Source organism: Rhincodon typus, chromosome 2 (assembly GCF_021869965.1).
Source record: "Rhincodon typus isolate 14 chromosome 2, sRhiTyp1.1, whole genome shotgun sequence".
NCBI lineage: Eukaryota > Metazoa > Chordata > Chondrichthyes > Orectolobiformes > Rhincodontidae > Rhincodon > Rhincodon typus.
The window spans coordinates 28,269,066-28,283,391 of NC_063333.1; the positions used below are offsets into that span (position 1 = coordinate 28,269,066).

The 14,326-nt window shown below is 41.3% G+C and overlaps 1 protein-coding gene across 2 annotated transcripts in view; it reads left to right on the top strand.

Annotated features, from left to right (window-relative positions):
• Positions 1-7,997: 7,997 nt before the first annotated feature.
• Positions 7,998-14,326, top strand: part of LOC109921486 (cAMP-responsive element modulator-like) — an 85,697-nt gene continuing 79,368 nt past the window's right edge. Inside the window, exon 1 of one of the 2 annotated variants that reach the window (XM_048614266.1) lies at positions 7,998-8,149. The gene's annotated coding sequence lies outside the window, so the exon portion shown is untranslated. The remainder of the gene's footprint in view (positions 8,150-14,326) is intronic. The other variant, XM_048614275.1, reaches the window with a different exon arrangement.

Sequence of the window (14,326 nt, forward strand, 5' to 3'; positions counted from 1 at the left end):
AAGCATCAATGAACCAGAATTGAAGTTATGATGATGAAAGATTATTGAGATACAAGTAATGGTCAAGCTTAAGATGTTATCCAGAGGAACTCAAATAGTGATATGTTAGACTACGATGACCAATGACTCTTCATTGATATCTTCATTGCAGTAGTTGTTTTCTTTTAATGAATATCCTTAAGAATTGGGTCATTATCATCCAAACAAAAATCAAACAGCAGAAACCCCTTTTTAAAGGCTTCATTTTATTTTCCCATTGGTCAGTTTTTCTCAGGCCTGAACATGATCAACTATTACTTTGATGTCAAGGACAGGTGTTTGGGAGTTCCAGGATTTTGACCCAGTGACAGTGAAGGAATGCCTGAAATGTGAACTATAAAAAATACACAAAGTTCTGCAGAATGGAACATTTATTTAATGTTCACAACGTGTCCATCCTTACCACCTGGCCTACTCACAATACTCCTGAGAATTGTCAAGTATAACAAACTCATTTTTAATTTCAAAAATATACTTTATTCATAAAAAGAACTTTATATACATACAGAGTCACGAGAGCAGTTTGATTCTGTACAGTCTTTGCATATGGAGAAAGAAACAAGTGCTGGAGTTTGACTTTATCCAACAAACAAACCCAAGGCATTTCTTACTTATGAAAGATGCTATTTACATACGTTCGAGGCACTGAGATGGTCTAGTTAGCACATGCTTAAATCCTAGACTCTGGATATACTACAGAAATAAACTGCAGTTGTAGCATCCTATCTTTACAACTCACCTTTCAGAATGGGTAATAATTGCTTGCAATAGAGACAATATTTTGATTTAATATTACTGCATTATTAAATGTTGCTGAGCGGACCTGGCAACACAATTCAGATCTGGTTACCTCACTTGAAGAAAATAATTAAATATCTAATCATGCTGATTCTCATTCAGATTTGTGTCCTGGACAGTAGATACTCTGAAAAGAATGAGGCACTGGATTGATTTATAAAAACTTCTATTTTCAATCTTTGGAGTTCTCATTTTTATTTTACTTTTTTTCACCTTGTCTTGATCCTATACAAGGTACAATTAGTTCTGATCTTTCAGGGTGCTTTTAGAAAACCAGAAGCTGCGAGGAGAAATACCAAAGCATTGTGGTCAAGTTTCAACTGTCTCATGACGACATATAACTCAACGGAGCTTCATATTATGTATAGTGTTTAAATTTTGTTACTGGGAAGAGGACTGGCCTGACAGTTGCCAACATTATTAACAACTGTTCTCTAGTACAGCTTATTGGTTGCCAAGCACCTTGGTGCATGTTGAGAATGTAAAAATGCTATATTATTGCAAGTTACTTCCTTCATAAGCTAAAATCATTTCAGAATAAGCGCTTACTGAAACAGACATTGTATCTTGCACTGAACAAACACCACCTTTATTTTTTTTCATTTAGAACTCAGGAAATATAATCTGTCAATACAGTACATGCTTCAAAAGGTTTCTGTGTAGAATTAGCATCATAGCAAGTCTGATGGAATCAAATAATTCTAGTTCGTCTCTGATTCATAGCATGAAACCACTTGCATATATTCAGATGAGAACAACTTATTTTCTGATCGATGTCAATTGTGGTTCAGCTGGTAGCAGTTTCACCTCTCAGGAGATTGTGGTTTCACAGTGCCACTCCAGAACTTGAGTACAAAGGTCAAACTTGTCCCTGTAATGCAAACTGAGATGGTGCTGCACTGTTAGAGGCGTTGTCTTTCCCGTGAAATTTAAATAGAGAACCCTCTGCCTCAGGTACATTTAGAAGATCTCAAGCCACTATTTTTAAGAATAAATGATTATTACCAGTGTCACAAACAATGTTTATCAATCTATCAATATTGCAAAAAACAGATTTTCTGATCACTGCCATATTAATTTACAAAGCAAGATAAGAGCATTTGGTATTGGGGTGACATATCAGCTGGGATAAGGGACTGGTTAACTGACAGAAAATAAAATCTGGGTAAATAGTGTTCAATTTCAGATTGGCAAACTGTAATTAGTGAAGTGCTGCAGGGATCAGGGCTTAACTATATACAATCAATAGGAATGACTTTGATGAGGGAACTGACGGTATTGTAGCCGCATTTGCTGATAATACAAAGATAGTTCTATGAAAGGATACAAATGTCTGCAAAGGGATATAGATAGGTTGTGAGTGGACAAAAATGTGTCAGATGGAGTATGTGAAACATGTGCGATTTTTCATTTTTACAGGAAGAATATAAGAATAGGGTATTGTCTAAATGGAAAAAGACTGCAGAATTCTGCAGTTTGGAGGGATCTGAGTGCCCTTGCACATGAATCACAAAACATCAGCATGCAGATACAGCAAGTAATTTACAAGGTAAGTGGAATATTGGTCATTATTGCAAGCAGGGATGGAGTATAACTGTAGGGAAGTCATTCTGCAACTGTACAAAGCATTGGTGAGACCACATTAGAGTACTGTATATAGTTTTGGTCAGTTTACTTAAGGAAGGAGTTCAGAGTATGTTCAGTAGGTTGATTCTGGGGGTGAAGGGTTTTGAAAAAAAATGTTCAAGTGAATGTGAGCATTGCTAGTTAGGCTAGCATTTATTGTCCACCCTGAGTTGCCCTGGAGAAGGTGATGAGAACATTCTTGAAAAGCTGCAGTCTTTGGAGGTGTAGGAAGATCCACAGTTCATTCAGGAATGCCACGATTTTGATACAGTGACAACAAAGGAACAGTGACAAAGTTCAAGTTGGGACGGTGTGTAACCTGGAGGGTAACTTGCAGATAGTAGTGTTCCCATGCATCTGCTGCTGTTGTTTAAGGTGGTAGAAGTCACAGATTTGGAAGGTACTGTCAAAGGAGTCTTGGTGAGTCACTGCAGGGCATCTTGTAAATAATACACCATGCTGCCACACTACTTCATAGTGAAGGGCATGTTCAATGTGGTAAATGGAGTGCCAATCAAGCAGACTGCTTTGTCCTGGATGGTGTCAAGCTTCTTGAATGTTGTTGGAGGTGCACTCATTCAGCTAAATAGAGTATTTAATCTCACTCCTGACTTACGCCTCATAGCTAGACACCAGATATAGGTGGTGAGTTTCTTACCACGGAATTCCTAGCATCTGTTTGTTGCTAATATGAAGAAACGTTGAGGAGGTTCAGCTTTTGAATTTAGAAGAATGAGAGATAATCTTGAGAGATGTAATATTCTAAGCGAGCTTAACAGGATAAATGCTGAAAGGTTTTTTTCCCTCATTGGTAATCTATAACTAGGTGACACTCTTTAAGTAGCAGGTCTCTCATTTCGGATGTAGATGAGGAGGAAGTCCTTCTTTCAGATCATCAATGTTTAAAACTCTCTCATAAAAACAGAAATTGCTGAAGAAACTCAACAGATCTGGTGCATATGAGGGAAGAAAGTTGATTTGATTTAATTGTCATGTGTACTCAAGTACAAAAGTACAGGAGTACAGTGAAAAGTGTACAAAGTGTACAAAGCCCATATGTGATAATAGATCCTAGGACTCTGTGGGAATGGGTGACTGTGCTAAAGCAACCAATGTCATAACAGGACTGAGTGTGGAAGGATGGAATCTGGCTCTAAAGTTATTGAACCCTATGTTGAGTCCTAGAAGCTGCAGAGTGTCCAAAAGTGAGATGTTGTTCTTTGAGCTTTTGCTGATGCTGTCTGGAACACTGCAGCAGATCTGCCTCAGAAATGTTGGCCAGGGAACACAATGGTGTGTTGAAGTTGCAGGCAACTGGAAGCTTGGGATGTTTGCGGACAGAGCGTAGATGGTCTGCAAAGCAGTTATCCAGTCTACGCTTTGGTTCTCCAATGTACAGGAGACCGCATTATGAATAGTGAATACATTAGACTGGATTGAGTGAAATACAGATGAATCACTGGTTCACCTGGAAGATATGTCTGGAGCCTGGAGTGGTGAGGAGGGAGGAGGTAAACGGGCAGGTATTAAAACTTCTGCCGTGTTCCAGTGTGCCTCAGCACAAGCTCAAAGAAAAAATCCATTTTCCACTTGGGGACCCTGTGGCCTCGAGAACTCAACATCCATTTAAATAACTTTAGATAGAGACAAAAATCTGCAGATGCTGGAATCCAAGGGAGATAAACAGGAGGCTGCAAGAACACAGCAGGCCAGGCAGCATCTGGAGGAAAGGAGCAGTCAATGTTTTGTGTATTACCCTTCTTCAGGACTTGTGCCTTCTTCATTCCCCCTTCCACAGCTCTTAACCACCACCCCCCTCCAAACATAATAAAGATAGGGTCCCCTTTGTCCTCACTTTCCACCCCACTAGCCTCCGCATCCAATGTATCATCCTCAAACACTTCCGCCAACTCCAATTAGACCCCACTACGCGGAACGTCTTCCACTCCTCACCCCTCTCTGCCTTCTGCAAGGACCATTCCCTTCGCCACTCCTTAATTCGCACCACACTCCCCACTAACCACCCCAACCTGCCCGGTACCTTCCCCTGTAACCGTAAAAGATGCAACACCTGCCCATACACCACCTCCCTCACCTCCATTCAAGGCCCTAAACAGCCCATTCAAGTGAGACAAAACTTTACCTGCATCTCCTCCAACCTAGTCTACTGCATCTGGTGCTCCCGATGTGGTCTCCTCTACATTGGTGAGACCAAACGTAGACAAGGTGACCATTTCACTGAACATCTCCGCCTGGCCCGTAATGGTCAACCTAACCTCCTGGTCACTGCTCATTTCAACTCCCCATCCCACTCCCCCTCTGATTTGTCTGTCCTCTGCCACCTCCAGTGTCGCAGTGACTTGGATCACAAATTTGAAGAACAAAACCTTATGCTCTGCCTGGTTACCCTACAGCCTGGAGGACTGAACACTGAGTTCTCCAATTTCAAATAACCTTGCCACCCATCCCCTGCCCCCCTTTCCAGGCCCACCTCCTCCCTTCCATTCCACTTTCTGACCCTCCCTTCCAGCCACCAACCGGATTCATCCCTCCAATCGACCAACAATATCATACCTACCACCAGTGCCCACCTATCACCACCATTCTGCCTCCACCCCTTCCCCCCATTTATCTGCAGCTCCCCCTATCCCCACATCCAGTCCTGAAGAAGGGTAATACCCGAAACGCTGACTGCTCCTTTCCTCCAGATGCTGCCCTGCCTGCTGTGTTCTTCCAGATTCCATCCCTCTTGTTTTTATATCCACCCCACACCCAATCCTATTATGAAATGGGTCATTTTAGCAGTCACCCATTCCCAGGTACTCCCAGGCCAGATATCACATTAAATGGGTCGCAGTCAGTACAGCTAACCCATTTTCTCACTCTTAACTCTTATTATGTCTTATTCAGCTTTTCTTCTGTCCTGACCTGCAATTCATTACCTCCTTGTTTACCTACCCCTTTCATATCTTTCTCTCTCCAGGTTCCATCTCCACCTATCCACTCACCACGACCACCAATGCCCTTCCCACCCCTGACTTCAGCTAGCATAAATCCCAGATTTTTCTAGCTATTATCAGTCTAATGAAGAGTCACTGGACTTGAAAAGTTAACTCTGGTTTCTTGCCACAAATGCTGTCAGACCTGCTGAGTTTCACCAGCATCTGCAGTTCTTAAATTCTCTCTTTCAAAGAGCAGATCTTCTGACATTGAATTTATTGAACATTGAACTGGATGGAGTTTGATCCACAGGGATTCAAGTATTATGGGAGAACAGGTAAGAAACTAGAATGAAAGCCATATGAGATTAGCCATGATCTTATTGACTGGTGTAGCAAGCTCAAGAAGTTGAATGGTGCACTCGGCTCCTATTTATGACATTCTTATTGTGTTTGTGGACGTTTATGTTATACAAGCTAGCTGCTATATTTTCTACAACAGTGATTATACTTCAGATATATAGTTCCAAAGAAGAGTCAAATTAGACTTGAAACAATAACTTTGTTTTTCTTTCTCCACAGACATTGAGTTCCTCCAGTGCTTTGTTTTTATTTCAAAAGTGATTTATGGGCTAGGACATCTTGTGGGTGTGAAGTGCCTTAAATTAATTCAAGTCCCTCTTTCTCTTCTGATAGTGAACCCAAGTAACATTAGAGGTTCCATTGCACAAGAAAACTCAGACTAAGTTTTCCATTTGGAGTGACGTTTATTGAGCACTGACGTTGCTATGCCTGAACTAGAAATATTTGATATCGATGCTGTGTATACTGCCAATATAAAAGTATGTTCTTTCACCAGGCTTGGATGTGTTTTGTAATATAGTGACAGAAAATCAGTACATCGTATATAACACGAGTTGGCCAGTTTCAGTCACTGGATCAGTTTAGCAATGCATCTTTGGACGACAGAACAAAGTATCAAGTAGGATGATGAAAGTTAATCAACTTGAGATCTTAACTAAACTTCTCAGTTTCCAACATTTTGAAGTTTCCAGCACCCACACTATTATACCTTTGTATTAGTTTGGTACTTGTTCTTCATTCTGTAATTTTCATTCTAAATATAAACGATTTCATGGGAGCATGTTTCACTGATAGATTCCTCAATATGACCTCTGCTCAACTGAGTCTTCGTAGAGTGAAGACTGTTGGGCAGATGAAGATGTTAGAACAATACGAAAACAAAAACATTGTTTCAGAGATAGTAGGAACTGCAGATGCTGGAGAATCTGAGATAACAAGGTGTAGAACTGGATGAACACAGCAGGTCAAGCAGCATCAGAGGAGAAGGAAGACTGACGTTTCGGGTCGGGACCCTTCTTCAGTCAGCCTTCCTGCTCCTCTGATGCTGCTTGGCCTACTGTGTTCATCCAGCTCTACACGTTGTTATCTCTTATAGCAAAAACCTTGTCCGAGTTTGGATGAAGGTTCATCATCGATCTGCAAAACCCCTTCTCTTTTTCTAACAGATCAGGTAGAATCTGTGTTCGGCATTTTCGGTTTTGATGCTAAATAGAAACAATAATTTAAGTACCTGATGATGTGAGATCTGAGTTCTCATAAACAGACCTAACAGTTGAGAAGTGAATAACAATTCTCGTTTTAAATAGGTCTTGCAGATACTTTTTTTTCCCCAAGTCACAAAAACGTAGAGAGATGGTAACTTTTTTTTTGAAAGAAGGCGAGTTTCTTCGCTTCAGAGACAATGGGGCTGAACGAGAAGACAGTGTAGTCTTTTGAAGCAAGTCCAAGTTCTGGAATCAGTCTCCACAGTAACAGGCAATCACCACATGGAGGCGATCACACTCCGCAATGCGTCAACTGCTCCCGGCTTAAACATTTTAAACTAAGCTCGGTTAACGGGGAAAAAACCCCTCCAAAATCACCCCGAGATCGGTTGAACAAGAACTCTGGCAGCTCAAGGTCGAAACTAACCGAACTGGCGTACGCGAACACCCCAAACGGTTCCAATAAGAATCATGGAGGTTAGCGATTCTGGGAACAGCTTGGGAGTGGGGGTGAAGATGGTGGGAGAAAGCAATATAGCTTTCGCTTTTTTCCCTAAAGAAATGAAGAAACAGCCCTACTGAATGTTTCATTAAAACACCAATCATTTATTTACAGCCACATCTCTTGCCGCAAACTGAGACCGCCATTTCAGTTTTTAAAACAAAAGCCATGCAACGAGAATTGCAGATAAAAAGAAAAGCAACAAATTCCTTATTCCTGTATTTTTTCTCTTTCTCTACTCTCTTATGCTTTCCCCCGCACCCCACCCCCCCCCCCCCCTTTCCTTCCTCTTTTACAGCGGGAGTGCGAGAGGAGCCAAACAGCCGAAGGGGGGAAAAAATGAGATCCGGGCGCGGCGGAGAAAACGGTTCTTCCTCGCCCACCGCCCCCTGAACGCGTGAAGAAGGCAGCGTCAGCCAATGGCGGCGGGGCTCGGATCTCTCGCGAGGTTTGGAAGGCCGGTCCGTTGGGACTGTTGGCCAATGGGGCGTCGAGTTGCCGCGTCGGCTGCGCAGCGATCTGGGTTGTGCGCGCGAGCCGGGTGCTGCGGCCTCGCCTGGTTTGAGGGGACTGGAGGTGACGCTCTCAGTGTATTTTTTTGACGTGGCGGCTACGTATCAGCACAGCCATCCACTCCTGGCGCACCGTAATCAGTGACGAGTAAAACTACGTAAGGGGTAAGTGAGGAGACGGAGGGAAAGGAGTCAATTGAGAGACGGTGGCACCAACACTTCACATGCACATCATGCACGTAGCATTAATGCAAAAGGGGAGGAAGAGAGAGAGAGAGAAAAAAATAAGGAATCCAATGGCTGGGGACATGGTGTGTCTGTGAGAGAGGAAGGTGCCAACCGTTCGGCTCCCATTTGTTTTCTCTCTCTCTGTTTGCTTCCTCATTTTCTCCCCCTCACTCCCTCTTTTGGGGAGGGCAAGAGGCAGGCGAATGCTGGCTGACGAGATAGATCAGAACTCGCAGTCCAGTCCGTCTGCAGATGGATGTCTTCGGTACAGGGCTTGTTTTGGGTCTCCCTCTTTCGTTTTCGGAGGGGATGGTAGGGGGGGATTTGGGAACGTATCCACCACCACCCGCAGCAACAGTTTCTCGTCCTCGATTTTCAGGCTTTAAAATGTTTCCGATGTCTGTTAAATCGAGAGAGGTCAGGATGTTTACTGTGACAAATCGTGAGGGAAGCCTTTAATTAAAAAATGGTTTTGTCTGAGTCGTGCGATTATTGAGGCTCTGTTGAGTATAATTACATCATTTTAAATGCGTTTTTTAAGGGTGACTCGTTTTTACCCCTTCATACTACTGTTTCTTTCTGTATATGAAACCAGGAATAATAAAAGACTAGTCGCGAGAGCAGGTTGATTTTACAGTAGTAGCTTCAAATGAATATTGCCGTTTCGGTGCGTTCGTTTTCACTAGAAATCGATTTTAAACTGCAGATTGCAAGCGAAACAATTGCAAGTTGCATACTGGCGTTTTTTAAATTCCTCAAATAGCAGTAGATAACGACAAGGATCGGGCAAAGGCGCTACCGATCTGTGCACAGTTTTGCAGACAAAATGCCCTGCAGTGTTTTGTTTTTCAAGCTCGAATTCAATGATCACCGAGTTTGATAAAGAAAATTTAAAATTTCCCATAGTGTCTGGTGTCAACTTTACTGGGATTTAAGAGTAGCTGGGGGGACGGTTTTATTCCCTTTCCCTTGTTGGTTTTGAAGAGGATGGAAAGTGCGGAATTGATCTTTTCAGCGCCAACAGCTGTCCCCCCCCCCCCAAGTCGCCAGATTTCTGTTGAATACCTGTCGATATGTGTATGTGAGCCTGTGTGGGTTTGTATTTACCCCCCTTTTCTCCCCTCCTCCTATTGAGATGACAGGAGCGGTGCTCGCCGTGTCTCCTGTTACTTTAGCCGCCCATTTTTTGTATGTAAGCTCCTGACGTTTGTCCACTTGCGACAACATGATCAGCTACAGTGTAACAACATGACGTTATCCTCGGTTAGACTTTGTCACAGAAAATACGACCGAGACTGTCGATCTGTGTGTGTGTGTGAGTTGAGTGAGTGAGTGAGGAGAGAGACACGGGGAAATTTACTTAGAGGGAGTTTTGAAGGCGAGAGAGCGAGGTCTCGCCGCCGCCGTCAGTCCTGCGTTGGCACCGAGGAGACTCGGGCGTTGATCCTATCGTGGCGAAACCAGATATAACGAAGAAAGGGAAAACAGGACAGTACTCGACACTTGGATGCAGTTTATTCATTTTGACATCTTTTTATCATTTCGTTTTTAAGTGACAGAACATTCGCAGCTCGGGTGGTCTTTTCAGTATTTTGCGCCGAATGTCGGGAGTTTATTTTCCTTTTTTGGGACGGGGGGAGGGGACGGTCAAAATAATCGCCGCAAATCGTATTTTTGTCTTTTGGAAAGATCCCGCTGCCTGTTCAGAAGTAGAAAGAGGGGGCGGTGGGTTGACGTGCGATGGCTGTTGTTTTAAACTGGCTGGATATGAAGCTGTGGTCAGAACCCATTTTCTTAACCTCCCTTCAATTTCAGATCCGTATAACTAAAATGTTTTAACTCCCTGAATATGTTATCTTTTCAATAAAACGCTATCCGTCAGCCCCAAATTTGGGGGTATTCATGTGTGAATCACTTATATATGGGATTAAAATTGATTTCCACCCGATTAATAACAAACACGCAGCTGCGGTTTGTGAAGAGCCTTTTTTAAATTTTCGAATACCCAACTGCAACTCCCAACCAACGGGGCGGAGCTTTGGCTTTTATTTTCTTTTGAAATTAAATTTCTACGTTTTTCGGACATGTTAATAACTCGGTGCATGAATGTCGCTTTTTAAAAGTGTGGTTTGATTGCAAAGACGTTTGAAAGAAAATCTAGTTCTGGCCGGAAACTGCGATAAAATGGCGGCGTTTGATTTGAAGGGGAAGGTTTCAGAAATGGCGTAGTGACTGAAGCGAGGTTTTCCTGCAGTGTCCAATTACTCGCCAACCTTTTGTGTTGCAGTGTGGAAATGCACTGAGGTCGGCTCAGCTGTAATCTTACGGTAGAACCGAGTTTTGCGGGATCTGCATATTCATCCACTTCAAACCGTCAAACCCCATTCCGATAACGCCACAAAAATCAAATTGCCGAACGCTGATTATGTTATGTTACAGATAAATATGATGGTGGCTTGCATGTACACAAATTTTCCCCCCACCCCTCCAAAGGATTTTTTTCAATTCTTTTGACTTGGAATGCAAAGTCGTGATCACGATGTTTTCCAAAGCAGTATCGTATTGGAATAGTCAATATTATCATTCATCTGCATTGTCGCATTTGTGCTTTCTCCCAAAAATATCGGCGTGCAGGGATTGTTCTTCTTGGAGCAGAAAAGGTGAACGGGCGATGTTTTGAAACATTAAAAACTGAGACATTGCAGTCAGTATGTCGAATCCTTTCCCTCTCAGGGAGGCTAGATTAAATAATGTAGATTTAAGATTCACGTAAAGGAAGTTAGATTTTCTTTTAGTGGCAGCTAAGATCTTGAATTGCACTACCTGAAATCATTCTGAATTAGTTTTAGTAGTAACTTTACTTCGGAAGGAAAATTATAAGGATATTTGGAAAGAGTAGGGGAGTGGAACCAACTGGACAGCTCTTTCAAAGAGGTAGCACAGGTATGATAAATTGAATTAACTCCCAAGGTTTATGATTCCACAAATTCAATAGTGTTTTATTCCAGAAGATGTTCTTAATTTGGTATTATTGAATTTTATGCGACTGTTTCTTACGTAGTGTTCCTGCTGTATTGGAGGACTGATGTCAGTCTTAACAAAACAGTTTGCATAGCGTGAAATACAAATTTTTTTGGGCACTGTATTACTGTTGAAGGATTAACTCCAATGTTTATGTGATCTCATTTTTTAAGAAGGCCATTTCATAATTTTATCAGAAGAAAGCCTGCTGTATTGACAGTTAAACGAATAAAAGTACTTAATGCCAGCCAGACCTTCCTGACCAAATTAACATTTGCTGCTAATTGTAAGGAGAAACTTATCAGTAATTGGCTAATAAAAATACTTAAAAAGGGTACTTTGTAATGAATGGTAAAATTATTTGGGGAGTGTGGGAGAAATTTTGATGCTAAAGTTCAAAATAATTCCAAATTTCTAGCATCTTTTGCAAAGTAGTGTACAGATCTCAATTTATGACTCATGTTTTGCTGGCAAAGAACAGTTGATATGGTTTTGATCGTTAAAATATGTGTATTAATTACTTATTGAAAGAACTTTTCTGTAATTCGGTTGAAATCTGTTTATTAAAAATATGGTGTGTGTGGGATGTATGTGTTAATTTCATAATTTGAAAGCAACTTTATTTCCAATGAGCACACAAAAAGCCTAAGATAGGAGAACAAAGTTCCATTCTTTTGAAATTGTTTATTTTCAGAATTATCTTTCACAATTCAAGCTATTTTTGTTCCTTACTATGTTGAATTGGATATGGTTTTGATTACAGCTTTTAAAAAAAATTCTTTTGTACTTAATTTCTGTTTATCTTAATGGCCAATGTATCCACCACAATGAACATAAGCACATAGTCCAGGCTGATACTGAAAGGTAGTACAAATGGAATGATATTTTTGGGTTTCATCTTTCAGAGATATTAAAGTGAACCCCCATTCTTATTTGTATGGACAGGAACAAACCAGTACATTACTTGAAAGAACCAACTCTACCAAAAAACATATGTAGCTCATTGACTGGTTGTCAGTGCTCACTGTGCAACATATAACAAAAATGACAACAACAGTGGCTATGAAATGTTTTAAAGACATGAAAAGTACCATAAAATGCAAACTCTTTATTCAGTTGTAACTAAGTCAATTTTTCTAAAACTACCAAGGGAAATGGATTCCTAACAAGTAAATGTATGGAAACATTGCTTTTCTTAAAATTGCAAGTGCCACAAGTGCAAGTTAGGTATATGATTATGGTGTGAGTTGGTGTGTTCCAGTACATCATTGCTATCAAGAAAATTAAAAAAAAAAATAAATTCATACAATTAAGACTCAGAATAGTGATGCAAGCAGATCACTACGTATGGTTTTACATTACTTCTAAGAATCCCAGTTATGCCAACCCCTAACTGGAGTGGACAGGCAATCATTTTCATGTTTTCTGCAGAAGTTGTTCCCTTACAATCTTATTAGTGGTTTGGAGTAGCAGTGAATTTTGACCTTTTTTTCAGGCAATGTTATAAAGGGTACTGGATGATTGCTTAATCTTTCATCATCTTAATTTCTAGTCAAGGGACCATCAGAGCTTTACTATCCAGTTTATCCCAAAGAATGAGCAATATGTACACTTTGTTCCTTGAATGAAGTTAACATCAGAATGAGATTTAAAATTAAAGATTCAACTGACCCATGTTCATAGAAATCATAGAATCCCCATAGTGTGGGAAGAGGCCATTAGGCCCATTGACTCCTTGCTGACTGTCTGGAGAGCATCCCACCCAGACCGCCACCGCCGCCCCCCCCCGCTGCCTGCAAAATCACCCTGCATTTCTTGTAGCTAATCCACCTCGTTTGCACATTGCTGAACACGATGTGCAATTTAGAATGGCCAATCCACCTAACCTGCACATCTTTGGACTGTGGGAGGAAACTGGGGCACCGGGGAGGAAACGCACGCAGCCACAGGGCAAAAGTGCAGACTACGCACAGTTGCCTGAGGGTGGAATTGAACCCAAGTCCCTGGTGTTGAGACAGCAGTGCTAACCATTGTGCCACCCCAGTCTTAAGTGTTTATGCTGATTGTGAATGTCTTTTTGACCTTTCTCACTTATCAGTAGATAATTTAATATGTACTATTAGTTGGCAGTTTTGCAGGAACACGTAATGAGAGGAACTGAAGTGGTTTGATAACTTTTCTCTAGGAAAATTATGTTAGGTGTCTCGTGATGAATCTCTCCGTGCAGAGATGCAGTTCATTCTTCCTGGACCCTCGGTTCTTGGAAACCTTTTTGATGCCGATACTGAAATCTGGAGCAGAAGTTTGCTTCTTGCCCTCTCTTGATCGCAGAACCTGGTTATGCCGCAGTAACATTTTCCTGCTTGTGTGGCTGTACAATCTTTATTTCTTTAAGCCCTTTTGGTGTAGAAAAAAATAGTGTCTTTTTTACACATCTATCTACATAAATCATAAGAAAAACTAGAGATGTACTAAATTTAAACATTAGTGTCATGAATTCTTCTATCCTTTGTTGCTACAGATGGATCAACTTGCCCAAAGCTGCAATAGTTTAACATTTGTCACTTCTGGGTTCTAGGATCATATACAACTTTGGGATTGATGTCCTCCAAATCTGACACCTACCGCCATCTCGGTGAAAAAGCGTTTCCTTATGTCCCCTCCAACCTTTGTGCTAATTGACCTAAATACGTCTTTTCCACAAAACGTCAGCTGTGGCCTAACCAATGTTTTTACATAGTTCCAGAATTACGTTCCTGCTGCTGTATTCAGCACCTCGCCCCATGAAGGAAAGCATCGCAGATGCCTTCTTTCCAGTTTTAATTACTTGTTCTGCCCCTTTCAGAATCTGTGGACATGCACTTCAAGGTCTCTCATCTTCTATACCTTGCATTTCTTGTATATTCTATTGCTTTGTTTTTCTCCCCAGATGTATAACTTGCATTTTTCTGGGTTGAATTCCATTTGCTCTTTTTCTGCCCACTCAGTTGAACCATTGATTTAATCCTATAACTGACAGCCATCCTCTTACCTATTAACTACCCAGCCAAATTTTGTGACATCTGCAAATTTCCTAATCATGCCTCTCATACT